Source organism: Nycticebus coucang, chromosome 3 (genome assembly GCF_027406575.1).
Source record: "Nycticebus coucang isolate mNycCou1 chromosome 3, mNycCou1.pri, whole genome shotgun sequence".
NCBI lineage: Eukaryota > Metazoa > Chordata > Mammalia > Primates > Lorisidae > Nycticebus > Nycticebus coucang.
Window position 1 is genome coordinate 153,188,750 of NC_069782.1, and position 14,274 is coordinate 153,203,023.

Genomic DNA, 14,274 nt, shown 5'->3' on the forward strand with positions numbered 1-14,274 from the left:
CGAGCCACTAAGACTAAGTTGACAGTTGCTATGCTCCTGATTTAGTTCTAACTTCCGCTGCCTGACTGGTGTCACTACACTACCGCACAAGGCTGACTGGAGTTTATGGGTGTCAAGTATGCCAGTCTTTTATCAGCAAGTACGCGGCTGTTTTGACATCAGTCTACTGTGTTTCTGTTTGAAGTGAAATTTGCGAACAGTTGCACAGCTTAATAGTCTTTTTTTTTATGAGACAGAATCTTACTATGTTGCCCTCGGTAGAGTGCTGTAGCATCACAGCTCACAGCAACCTTAACCTCTTGGGCTTAAGTGATTCTCTTGCCTCAGCCTCCCAGGTAGCTTGGACTACAGGCGCCTGCCACAAGGCCTGGTTATTTTTTTTTGTTGTTGTTGTTATTTTTGTAGTTGTCATTGTTGTTTAGCTGGCCCGGGCAGGTTCGAATCTGCCAGCCCAGGTGTATGTGGCTGGCACCATAACCACTGTACTACGGGAGCAGAGCCTCAACACTGTTTTTTAATTCTATCTACTTCACAGCCCATCATACCAAAGAAGATCAGAGAATGCAGAATGAAGAGAACAGATTTTTAAATGAGGATTGGGAATTAGAATATTATCTTGTTTCTGTTAAAGATAAACAGATTTGCTTGCTTTGTGATATTGCAGTATCAACATTAAAGAAATTCAATGCTCATCAGCATTATAACATTTATAAAGGCCATAAATATTTTAAAATAGAAAGGTGCAAAAGGTTGTATGGCAGAAATTAAAAGATGAAAAGCAAAAGCAAAGATAACTCTTTCAAGCAGCAATAAGACCTGGAAATAATGCCCCTGAAACAACTTACAAAGTAGCTTATCTATTTGAAAAAAAAAGGGACGTGATGTAGAAAATGTGAAAGAATGCATTGCTGAAGCTGTAGGATCCTGAGGCCCCGATACCATTTCAAAGTACAAACAACTGCCTGTTTCAAGGAGAACCATAACTGATAGACAGCATGAACTAGCCTTCGACTCAACTTCATGCAATAATTCAAAAGTAGGCTTGGTGCCTGTATTTCAAGCAGCTAAGGCACCAGCCACATACAACAGAGCTGGCGGCTTTGAATCCAGCCCAGGCCTGCCAAACAACAATGACAACTACAACCAAAAAATAGCCGGACGTTGTGGCAGGCACCTATAGTCCTAGCTATTTGGGAGGCTGAGGCAAGAGAATTACTTAAGCCCAGAAGTTGGAGGTTGCTGTGAGCTGTGATGCCACGGCACTCTACCCAGGGTGACAGCTTGAGGCTCTGTCTCAAAAATAATAAGTCAAAAGGAAAATATTTTATTCAATCACTTTGGATGAATCAACTGATACTACTGACTTGGCACAGGTTTTATACTCCATTTGGGTCATAACAGAAGACTTTCTTTGCTACCAACAGTTACTTGCTTTGGGCAACCTTATAAATAGAACATGGGAAATAGATACCTTTTACAACTTTCAAGGTCTATTCTTTTTTTTTTTTTTTTGAGACAGAGTTCAACAGGCAGTTCAAGGCATTTCTCCTTGAAACAGGCAGTTGTTTGTACTTTGAAATGGTATTGGGGCCTAAGTGCTGTGGCATCATAGCTCACAGCAACCTCCAACTCTTGGGCTTAAGGGATCCTCTTGCCTCAGTTTTTCTATTTTTAGTAGAGACAGGGTCTTGCTTTTGCTCAGGCTGGTCTGGAACTCAAGAGCTTAAGCAATCCACCCACCTTGGCCTCCCAGAGTTCTAGGATTATAGACATGAGCCACCATACCCAGCCAACTTACAAGATTAAATGTTATGAAGCTGGACTGAATTTAGTAAATTTAGTGAGTATGTAGTGAGTTTATGTACAGATGGTTCACCTTCCATGACAGGAAAACAGAAAAACAGGTTTATTATACAGATAAAAAATGCTCTAATTTCTTTTCATTGTGTCTTATATCAGCAAAGTCTCTGTGCTGAAGCTACTATTTTAATTGACATTTGCAACAAATTATAAGTATTGTTAACTATATTCAAGCAAATACAACACAACATCATCAGTTTCGTAACATGCTAAAGTTGGATGATGAAGTAATCAGTGAATCATTCAAAAGTGTGTTGGCTATCGAAGGGACAAGTGTAGCCAAAATTTTATCTCTGTGGGAACAGATAGTTAAATTTTATGAAGTAGAACAGAATCAGCAATGTGAATTATTAAAAGATTTCTATAGGAATGCAGCATTTCTGTATAATTCCATGTCAAATCAAAACAACTTAAATATTTCTTTGCAAGGTAAAAGACTATATACATGGTAAGCAGCAAAAAAAAAAAAATCCAAGCATTTGAAAAAAAGCTCTCGTTTTCAAAATACTTCTTTTTTTAAGACAAGAGTCTCAAGCTGTCACCCTGGGTAGAGTGCCATGGCATCCTAGCTCACAGCAACCTCCAACTCTTGGGCTCCAGCGATCCTCTTGCCTCACTTTTTCTATTTTTAGTAGAGACGGGGGTCTTGCTTTTGCTCAGGCTGGTCTTGAACTTGTGAACTCAAGCAATCTACCCACCTTAGCCTCCCAAAGTGCTAGGATTACAGGCATGAGCAACCACGCCCGGCCAACACTTCTTTTTCTTTTTTTCTGAAAAAGGGTCTCTTTGTTTTGCCCTCGGTAGAGTGCTGTGACGTCACAGCTCACAGCAAACTCCAGCTCTTGGGCTTAGGCAATTTTTTTGCCTCAGCTTTCCGAATAGCTGGGACTACAGGCATCTACCACAATGCCTGGCTATTTTTTTGTTGCAGTTTGGCTGGGGCATGGTTTGAACCCACCACCCTCTGTATATGGGGCTGGTGCCCTACTCAGTGAGCCATAGGCATGGCCCCAACACTTCTTTTTCAAGAGAAAATTTCGGGCTCGGCGCCTGTGGGTCAAGTGGCTAAGGCACCAGCCACGTACACCTGAGCTGGCGGGTTTGAATCCAACCCAGGCCCGCCAAACAACAATGATAGCTGCAACCAAAAAATAGCCGGGTGTTGTGGTGGGCGCCTGTAGTCCCAGCTACTTGGGAGGTGGAGGCAGGAGAATTGCTTGAGCCCAGGAGTTGGAAGTTGCTATGAGCTGTGATGCCATGGCACTCTACCCAGGGTGACAGCTTGAGGCTCTGTCTCAAAAAAAAGGAAATTTTGGATGAATATTTTCCCAAGTTAGCAAAGTCACTGATGAGCAGAAGGATATATGCGAATCATCTGAAGAACACACAGCTGTTCCAGATCTATTAATTGGAGAATACAATGAAAGGTTCACTGACTTTGAGGATCATATCACACTCAAATTAGCATTTCAGCCTCTCCTGGTTGGTATCACCGAGGCACCTAAAGAACTACAGATGGAATTGATTGAGCTCTTAGTAGATGACGTTTTAGATCATTGTTTGATGCTGAGAAAGATCCAATTGAAATATGGAAAAATGCAGTATACTCAGCCTTCAGCAACATGTCCTAAAAATGCTTTTTTGTTTTTCAACCACCATTGCTGAGAATCTACATTCTCTTACCTACCCCAAATCAAGATGCCCTGAAGATCACAAAGGAGTGATACTCATCTAGAGCATTGGTTCTCAACCTTCCTAATGCCATGGCCCTTTAATACAGGTCCTGTGGGTTGCGACCCACAGGTTGACAACTGCTGATCTAGAGGATCAACTCAAAGTGGAGACTTCTATGCTGCAATCAACTATTCAAATGCTTTCCAACAAAAAGCAGATACAACAAAGTCATTAAAAGGTTAACTTTAACAAATAGTTTTCATTTTTTGAAATTATTAAGTACGCAGAAGTTAGATTTTTATAAAATAATGTACATTTTTAAGTATATCTAATTGATGTTTCTTTCTTTTCTGAGACTCACACTGTAGAGTGCTGTAGCTCAAGCCTATCTCACAGCAACCTCAAACTCCTGGGTTTAAGCAATCCTCCTACCTCAGCCTCATGAGTATCTGGGACTACAAGGCACCAGCCATGATCCCCGGCTGATTTTTCTATTTTTTAGTAGAGTGAGGTCTCCCTCTTGCTCAGGCTGGTCTTGAACTCCAGAACTCAAGGGATCCTCCTGCCTCAGTTTTGCAGAGTGCTAGGATTACAGGAGCGAGCCACTGTGCCCGGCCTAATTGAAGTTTCTTGTTTCATTTTGCAGACTTCCAAAATGATACGGTTCTCCACTCCTGTCTATTCTTTTTTCTTTGTAGAGACAGAGTCTCACTTTATGGCCCTTGGTAGAGTGCCGTGGCATCACACAGCTCACAGCAACCTCCAATTCCTGGGCTTAAGTGATTCTCTTGCCTCAGCCTCCCGCCACAACGCCCGGCTATTTTTTTGTTGCAGTTTGGCCGGGGCTGGGTTTGAACCCGCCACCCTCGGCATACGGGGCGGCGCCCTACTCACTGAGCCACAGGCGCCGCCCACTCCTGTCTATTCTTAAGACTCCTGCCTTCCTTTCACTTCTAGATATCTTGTAGACTGGCAGTCTACAATCACTGCTCCAAAACTCATGCATGGCTTTAGATTTTGAAATTTGGTTTCTCTTCCTACCAGTCCACTAAGAACTATTCTGTAGCATGTTACTAAGTCTCTTGTTTATCAAATGCATTGAACTTTTCTTGGTTTTAATTCTTCTCTAAATACATAAATTTGATATTGTTTATGGCCTCCTCAGCTTTCAGAACACTGCAGTACTACCGCTTTCAGCTCCTCTCTTCTCAATCACCCTCCTTTTTTCCTTTGGTAGTTTTTCTTTCTTTCCTACTCCTGTGGCTTCCATGATAACTTCTACACAGATAATTACCTGACAGTCATCTCCAGTGTCACCCTATCAGATTTCAGGTCAACTTGTCCTCTCCCCACCTCCCTACTTCCTTCTGAGCCCTGGATCTGGACAGACCTGGTCCATGGGTCAACACCTCCTTTGACCTAGCTCCCGCCCTGTGTGGTTGTGTAGCATAGCATCATCGTTCGTGTGATTCCTTCTTCTGGCAGACCCTGAGGATTTGCCGTCCTTTACTTCAGCCCTGTCCTCTCCTTTCTACTCCCACAGCTACTTTGGTTTTAGGTCTTTGTCTCCTACTTGGGTTCTGTGCCCTTTTCTAGTCCTACCCTCGTCTCACACAGGTAAAGGCGTGCAGCTCCAATTCAGGCACTTTCCTACTCAAAAATTTTTCATGGCTTCCTACTAATGGAATTAAAGGTCCACAATTTTGCCTGAAGACAGGTAAGTCTTGTCTCCAATTTACAGAAAAGGCAGCTCTGAGAAAGTTGGATTGACTCAAGATTAGAGTTAGGAAATACCGAGGGAGAGCGAGAGGCCAGGGCTCCATGACTTTTCATCATGTATGTATGTATGCATACGTGTACTAAATGCAGAGAGGAGAGACATACAAAAAACCTCCGCGTAAGGCAAGAGTAAAAAGCAGTGAATAAAACAGACATATAAAATAATGAAACCACCACAAAGCACCTAGACATCTGTCTTTCCCAGCGTCTTACCAAGAGCTTGAAACTGCTTAAGAAAAAGAGAAGTAGCATCTAAGTTCCTAAGTTGACTTAGGAGACCTGAGACGGGAGGGTTGACTTAAACTCTGGTGCGTCTGTCGCAGACAAGAGCGCACGTCCAGACACCTTTCTCCTCGGCGTTCTAACCCCTGCCGCAGTCAGCCAAGCGCCCACTGCTTCGCGCACCCCGCCGCCTGGCAGCGCCCGCGCCCGCCAGCAGCAGAGCTCCGCGGCCTCACAATCAGGGCCGCGAGCCAGTGACGTCACCCGGCTGCGGCCCGCCCCCTGTGCCGGAAAGAGGCGTCCGCCCATTGGCTGCGCCGCTGGCGGCCTCCGGACCAATGACAGGGCGGCGAGCGGCGGGGTCCGGCCTTGACGTTGTGCTGCTCGCCGCGGGGCTGATTTGGCTCCGGGTCCCTCAGCCGCCGCCATTAGGAGTCCGCAGAGCCCGCGGCCGCCCCTCCTCTCTCCCCCCGACCCCTCAGTACCCCCCGGCCTCCGCGCCTCCTCTCTGCCCCTCCGCCCCCGCCTCCGGCAGCCGGGAGCCGCGCGCGGGCCCGCGGAGACCATGTCCTGACTGAGGGGAGAGGGCGGAGGCGGCAGCAGCGGGGCGGGCGGCGGCGCCGAGGGAGGCGGAGAGGGGCCGGGCTCGGCTCGTCGCCGCGGGCTGTGCGAGGAGTCGCCGCTGCCGCCGCCGCCGCCGCCGGGAGCCGAGCGTCGGACGGGAAGGAGGAGCGGGAGCAGAAGCTGGAGGAGGAGTCGCCGCCGCCAGGTAACCGGGCCCCGGGGGGTGCCCCGCGGCAGGCCCCTCGCGGCCCCGCCGCGGCCTGCCGGGCCCCTCGCTCCCCGGCGGCCCAGGCCGCCAAGCCTCCCGCGCCGCCCGCCTGGCGCCCCCGGGGGCTGCGGCGCTGCAGGCGAGGGGAGGGCAGGGGGCTTGGGGCTGCAGCGGGCCACGCTTCCATCTTGGGCCCGAGGGTGCGGGGACAGGCACCGGGGGCTGTGGGAGGGTGGGTCCGCCCTGCTTGTTTACCGACTGTCGCCGATCGTGGCAGGACGCCTTGCCTGCCCTGCCACCTCTCCTCCTCAAGATTTTCACCCAACTTCTGCCAGATACGAGTCGGTGAGTGGGCTTTTGCTCCCACTGCAATAGGCCGTAAATTCTTGGGTCCATTGCCACAAGTTGGTGCTGGTCTCCAAACTTCTATTCCGGTCCCTCGGCGGCTTCCTCTCGGCCTCCTGCGGTGGCCTTCAGTTGTTGCCATGTCTAAGAAAATGAAGGTGGGGGGCGACGGGGCTGGCGGGGAGGAGGAGCTGGAAGTAGTGGAAAGATAATCTGCTCCTGCTCACAGTAACCATTGTTCGACGCCAGTGTCTGTTATTTTCTCTGCCGTGCTTTAGTGTGGGTCATTTCACAGACAAAAGAACTGTAATGAATACTTTAATTAAACACAAGGGACGGGCAATTTAGGTTAAGCCTGGAAGTTTGAACTGGCTCATTATCTTTGAGAGACACTGGTGTTTTGAAACTTGCTGAGAATTTTGTATTTCAGTCGATTGAGTCCCCTTTTCCGTAACTCCGTAGTGGACTATCAGGTTAAGCGCCGCCCTCTCTTTCCAGTATTTTGGTCTCACCGTATTATCAATGATGTTAATAAATGTAGTGTACAAATATACTGTTTTAGGAACACAGTTGAAGAGAAAATTTTAACTCTTGGAGATGTTATGTAATGAGTGGTTTCTCCACCTGTTTTAAGTCTCTGTTTTAGTTGACTTTATCACTTGGGCAACCTCCAGAGTACCCGTGTTTTGATCAAACATGGATGACTCAGTGTATTAACCATAAGCAAGGGAAACCATAGGAATTTTGATTCTGACTTGTAACAAGGGCCTTGGTAAAATCATCTTAATTGTGTTTGGGAAAAACAATGCTGGATCTCACCTCCCGGTTATTATTCTTTATAATTAAATGAGGTAATTCTAAAAAGCAAATTTAGAATACTGCTCCCTCCTTGACTTGGCAGTGTCCTTCTTATACTAAAATTTTATAACATTGTTTTTTGGGGGCTGTTAGGGGGTTAGGAAGTAGTAGGACGGTAATGACCCATTTTACTCTTTTGAGGAGGATGTTATTTGACTGTCATGAGGAATTTTAAAAATTCTGTTGCTTTTTCATTTCCTTTTATTAACTCCTCAGAGCATTGAGACACTCATTTATTTTACTGTTAGAAATGGGCTTGGGCTAATATGATGAACTCATTCATGGTAGTATATTTTAAACTCATGGCCTTGATCCAGGTCTCTACACTGATAAGGTTATGGAATATCACTTTTAAAGTCTGAGGATTAACAACATAGTTTTGAAACTCATGGTCCAGTTCTTTATTTGAAGCAGATCGCTTCTTATGTAACAGATACAGTGAGAGCTGTTCTATATGCTTTTATTTACATTGTTTTTATAATAATTGTAGACTTTATACAAATGGAAGTTGCCAAAGTAAGTCCAACTTGATTAAGTTTTATCATGTGAGGAGTTGCTGCTTGCATCTGCCTCTCCTGATAATACCCTGTTGTAGTTGTGCTTTGAACATTTTTCCTCCCAGTGATGTGATAGTTCATTTGGAATATTTGTGCCCTGCTTGTGCTGTGGGCAAACAATATCTTATGTATTGAACACTCTAATCTCCTCACATCAAGCTTAAAGAATTAAAGAAAACTCTTTAACATCTGTAAAATAACGTTTTAAGCTCCTTGGTGTGACATTCAAGTTTCTCTGTACCCTGGTCCTGATCCATTCTTCAGTCTTTTTTTTATTTTTTGAGATAGAGTCTCACTTTGTTGCCCTGGTAGAGTGTGGTGACGTCACTGCTGACAGCAACCTCAAACTCTTGGGCTGAAGTGATTCTTTTGCCTCAGCCTCTCAAGTAGCTGGGACTACAAGTGCCCACCACAACACCTGGCTATTTTAAGAGATGAGGTCTCACTCTGGCTCAGGCTGTTCTCGAACTCGTAAGCTCAAGCAGTCTACCCACCTCGGCCTCCCAGAGTGCTAGGATTACAGGTGTGAACCACTTCCCAGGGCCTCATTCTTTAGTCTTAACTCATTTGTTCCCTTGGCGAATCTTTGGTTTCAGCCCAACTAACTTGTTTGTTGTTCCTGTGAAGTCCCTTCTCCTTGCCTTTGTTTATGCCATTCTTTTGGTTTGAAATCCTTTCCCACTTATATTAATGGATACTCTCTTTACTCTGGTCCCAGGTAGGTCCTGTCTCTTGAGCTTTTTTGACTACTTTATCCCCAAGGGATTTATCACTCCTTTTGAGATTTTCTTTTTTTCTTTCTTAGCATATGCTAACCTGGATTTCAGGTTTTTTTTTTTTTTTTTTTATGTTTTCATTCTGCTTTTCAACTAGTTTTTTTTTTTTTTTTTTTTCTTTGGCCGGGGCTGGGTTTGAACCTGCCACCTCTGGCATATGGGGCCGGTGCCCTACTCCTTTGAGCCACAGGCACTGCTCAATTTTTTTTTTTTTTTTTTGACCCAGAGTCTTGCTCTGTTTCTTTGGCTGGCGTGCAGTTGTGCTTTCATAGCTTGTTGCAACCTCTAACTCTTAGGCTCAAGTGGTCCTCTGCTTCCGCCTCTCTAGTAGTTGGGACTACACACTTGTGACTCCACACCTGGCTAATTTTTAAATTTTTTTGTAGAGATGCAATCTTGCTGTTGCTTAGGCTGGTCTTGAATTCCTGACTTCATGTGATTTTCTTGCCTCAGCCTCCCAAAGTGCTTAACTAGATTTTAAGACCTCTGATAAGTGGATATAAACTCTATACCTTATATCTATGGAGACTATATATATTTGGCGCTGAAGATATGGGCACATGGCAGAATATTTTTGGTTATTGAAGTCTAAGATATGCACTTTGTACTCTTTCTAAGTATTGGCATTTATAAGACTGGTTTCTGAGACAAAATATTTGAAATTACTGCTGTCTCTTAAAAAGCATTTGGTCATTGTATTTATATTTATTATCAACATAGTTCTCTCCCTGTGGAAGATGCTCAACATTTTGATAATAATCATGTCATATTATTCAAATAAAAATAAATCCCATAATTCTGTGATTTACTTCAGATTTGGGTCTGGGGCAGTTACTTGGTTTTGAATTTGGCACCAGTGACACTAAGATTGGTTTTTCTAACCTTAGTGTAAACACGCAGCAATAGGTAACATTTAGCATCATGGGACAGTGAAGATGATCTGTAGCTTCATTTTGCATTCTTAACCACAGATGTTGACAGAATGTGTCATTGCTCATAAGGCAAATGAGACAGGAAAATACGTGATTCACTGCTACCTGTCAACACTGTTAGAAGAAAAACAAGCTGGTCCATAGTAGGATAATACATGTAATTATGTAATACATAAGTGGATGCTGATGCATTTGGAAAATAGGTGTGTATGTTTCTGTTGTGTGTGTGAGTAGGAGGCATGGTGTTTTGTGGACACATAGTCTCTTGATAGTAAACCATCTTGACTTTTATCCATTGCATCTATGTGGAAACATGTCCTCTTCCTCCAATTCATCAGAATATTTTTTTCCTTGAAACTAATTGATTTTTAGAAAGTAGTTTAGATAAAAGCTTTCCCCCTCAAGCTTCAGAAACCTTTTTAGTATAATTGAAGCTAAAACTAATCTGTTAATAAACTTTCCAGAGACACTAGTCATTTTTACTTAAGCACTTGCATTTGTAAAAGGCTCTTTTATAGAATTATATCAGTAATTTTACTTTTGAAAAGTCTGGAACAGTAAGCATTCTTTGGGAGGGTGGTATTTTAGTTAAGATGAAGTTTTTTGAGAAGAGCCATGAGTTTTAATACTAAAATGGAGATTGGGGCAGCACCTGTGGCTCAAGGAGTAGGGTGCTGACCCCATATACTGGGGGGGGGGGTAGGGTCAAGCCCAGCCCCGGCCAAAACTGCAACCTCCCTCCCCCCCAAAACAGGCATAAAATGGAGATTGACCAGGTAAATTGAATATATAAGTTGATAATTTTTCTTCTGCCTAGTGAATTAAATTTTTATTAATGAAGAAATGAATTTCTAGCTCAGTGTGGTGGCATAGCCTGTAGTCCCAGCTATTTGGGTGCTTGAGGCAGGAAGATTGCTTGATCGCAGGAGTTCAAGCCCAGCCTGTTTTCTTTTGGAAAAAAAAAAAAAAGAGAGAATAATTTATGTTATGGTTCATATAGTGAGGGCAAACTGTCCCTCCCCTCCTCAACTATCACACCACAGTCTTTTTTTTATCCTTTGTCAAGTCAAATTTGTATGTGGTTGGTATTCATAAAAATAAAGAATATTTGGATGGATAATGCATTATTGGAATCAGTTGCATAACTTTCTAATTTCTTCTTAGTTTTTTTTTTGGCCAGGGCTGGGTTTGAACCCCTCACCTCTGGCATATGGGGCCGGCGCCCTACTCCTTTGAGCTACAGGCGCTGCCCTTCTTCTTAGTTTTTTAAAATAAAAGCTTCATTGAAGTATATGTCATACACCATAAAATTCATCCTCCTAAAGTATACAATTCAGTATTTTTTGTGTGTGTAATTGCAGTGTTTTAAAGCCATCACCACTGAATAATTCCAGAACATTTTCCTCACCCTAAGAAGAAACCCTGTTATTCTGTTCCCATTAGCAGTCATTACCCCCCTTTCCTCAGCTCCTGGCAACCACTAATCTACTTTCTGTCTGTAGATTTGCCAGGCTTTTTTTTGGTATCCCATATAAATGGATATGCAGTACATGGCTGTTTGTATCTAGCTTCTTTCAGTTAGTGTGTTTTCATGTTCATGCTGTAGGGTGTGTCAGTACTTCATTCCTTTGTTATGGCTGGATACAAGTTCATTACATGGATATACCACACTTTAATTCATTGATTGATGAACATTTAGATTATTTCCACATTTTGGCTATTATGAAATATGCTGCTATGAATAGTTGTTTACAGGATTTTGTGAAGATAAATTTTCATTTCTTTTAGGTATGAGTGGAATTGGTAGGTCATGTGGTAGTTATGGTTAATTTTTGAGGAAATTACAGTTTTTTTTCCAAAAGTGGTTGCACCATTTTTTTGACATTTCTACTAGCAAGCGATGTATGAGGGTTCTTTTTCTCTACATCCTCATCAACACCTGTTATTCTGTCTTTTATTGTCATCCTAGAGATGTCACATTTTCTAGCTTATTTTTTGCAGTTTTTGGCGGGGACTGGGTTTGAACCCGCCACCTCTGGTGTGTGGGGCCCGTGCTCTATTCCTTTTTTGTTTTTTTGGAGACAGTCTCTCAGTATGTCGCCCTTGGTAGAGTACCATGCAACACAGCTCATAGCAACCTCAAACTCTTGGACTTACGTGATTCTCTTGCCTCAGCTTCCCAAGTAGCTGGAACTATAGGCACCTGGCTATTTTTTGTTGTTGTTGTTGTAGTTGTCCTTGTTGATTAGCAGGCCCGGGCCGGGTTTGAACGCGCCAGCCCCTGTGTATGTGGCTGGCGTGCCCTAACCACTGAGCTACCGGCACCATGCCTCATTTGCCTGTTTTTCAGTGGGATTCTTTGTCTTTTTGTTGTTGATTTATAAGATTTTTTTTTTTTTTTTGGCTGGGGCTGGGTTTGAACCCGCCACCTCCGGCATATGGGACCGGCGCCCTACTCCTTGAGCCACAGGCGCCGCCCAAGATTTTTTTTTTTTTTTTTTTTTTTTGAGGCAGAGTCTCACTTTGTCACCCTTGGTAGAGTACCCTGGCATCACAGCTTACAGCAACCTCCAGCTCTTGGGCTTAAGTAATTCTCTGTCTCAGCCTCCCTAGTAGCTGGGACTACAGGTGCCCGCCACAATGCCTGGCTATTTTTTTCTTGCAGTTTGGCTGGGGCCAGGTTCGAATCTGCCACCCTCGGTATATGGGGCCAGCGCCCTACCCACTGAGCCACAGGCGCCGCCCAACATCATAGTGTCTTACAACAAACCTAGATGGTGTAGCCTACTACACACCCAGGCTGTATAGTGTAGCCTGTTGCTCCTAGGATATAAACCAGTACAGCAAGTTACTGTACTGAATACTGTATGCAATTGGAATAGTAGTATTTGTGTATTTAAACATAGAAGAGGTACAGTAAAAATCTGGCATAAAAGATAAAAAAAAAAATGGTGCACCTGTATAGGGCACTTACTGTGAATGGAGCTTGCAGAACTGAAGTTGCTCTGGGTGAGTCAGTGAGTACTTAGAAGATTCTTGATCTTTGTTGATGTGGTTAAATACTTAAGTAAGTATTGACCTGTGTGATATGAAATGAGAGGAAAACAGATGTAATAGGTTTTACTCAATTTATAATCATTGAGATAGGAAGACACCACAAGTCTGTATCAAAGATAAATATCTTAATCCAAAAATTCAGGTGGAAAGAAGGCATCACTTTTGCTTTCTTTACCTTTTTATTTTATTTATTTATTTATAAATAATAAATAAAACCAAAACAGAGTCTCATTTTGTTGCCCTTGGTAGAGTGCTGTGACGTCACAGCTCACAGTAACCTCCAGCTCTTGGGCTTAGGCGATTCTCTTGCCTCAGCCTCCCGAGTAGCTGGGACTACAGGCTTCTTCCACAAAGCCCAGCTAATTTTTTGTTGCAGTTTTGCCAGGGCTGAGTTCTAACCCACCACCCTTGGTATATGGGGCCGGCGCCCTACCCACTGAGCCACAGATGCCACTCTACCTTTCTATTTTTTATTTTTATTTTTTGAGACGATAGTCTCACTTTGTTGTCCCCAGTGGAGTGCCATGGTGTCATAGCTCACAGCAACCTCAGACTCCTGGGCCCAGGTGATTCTCTTGCCTCAGCCTCCTGAGTACCTGGGATTACAGGTGTCCCCAGAGGCGGAGTCTCGCTCTATCTCAGGCTGGTCTTGAACTCGTGAACTCGGCAGTCCCCCCACCTCTGCCTCCCAGTGTGCTGGGATTACAGGTGTGAGCCACTGTGCCTGGCCTCTTTACCTTTTTAATTTCAATTTTAATTTTCATTTCCAATCAGTATTTTGATCTCAGGTATTTTCTTTAAATCAACTTGATTTGAACTACATTTCCTTGGCAGAAAATTCAACCTCAGTCATCCTTGGGGCCTCCTTTCCTCATGTTATTGGAAGATTTGGTGTCATATGGCTCAGGTTTTGGCTGCACAGGTTATATTGTATTGTCTTTTGTTGCCCTGCACAGGGTTTTTTAGGTTCTGTGGTTCTTCCACTAGCTGTGTGCCCCCATTGCGTATGGTGTGAGATCTAGTTGTGTCTAGCAGACACTTTTTACTGAGTTCTTGCCACCTCTGCAGTTGATATCATGAAGTTGATCCCCCTCTCTCTAAAATTTCTTCTGAGATTGCTGAGAAGCTCTATTCCATTGTTTTTTCAGGTCACTCAATGTGGTCTGTTCTTGGGTTTTACTAAACACAAGATGCTGGTCTACATTTCATGTCTCTAGAATCTGAAGCCAAGGTTTTTTGAAAGCCTCCTACCTGATTAAAAATCGAAGGGAGTTAGATAATGAGACATGCTTTTGGGGGGCAAAGAAAAAAATTGAAGGAATGGATTATTATAGAAAAAACACACATGAATTAATGTTTCAGAAACTAGCCCCAAGAGGAAACAGAGAAGTGCCAAATGTCAGTAAAGGTATTGTTGCTTGCAGTGTACTTGGAGTTATTTG

General features: G+C 43.8%; 1 protein-coding gene across 2 annotated transcripts in view; it reads left to right on the top strand.

The window, feature by feature from the left end:
• Positions 1 to 5,912: 5,912 nt before the first annotated feature.
• Positions 5,913 to 14,274, top strand: part of ZRANB1 (zinc finger RANBP2-type containing 1) — a 56,279-nt gene continuing 47,917 nt past the window's right edge. For both annotated transcript variants that reach the window (XM_053584179.1, XM_053584180.1), the window contains exon 1: positions 5,913 to 6,304. The gene's annotated coding sequence lies outside the window, so the exon portion shown is untranslated. The remainder of the gene's footprint in view (positions 6,305 to 14,274) is intronic.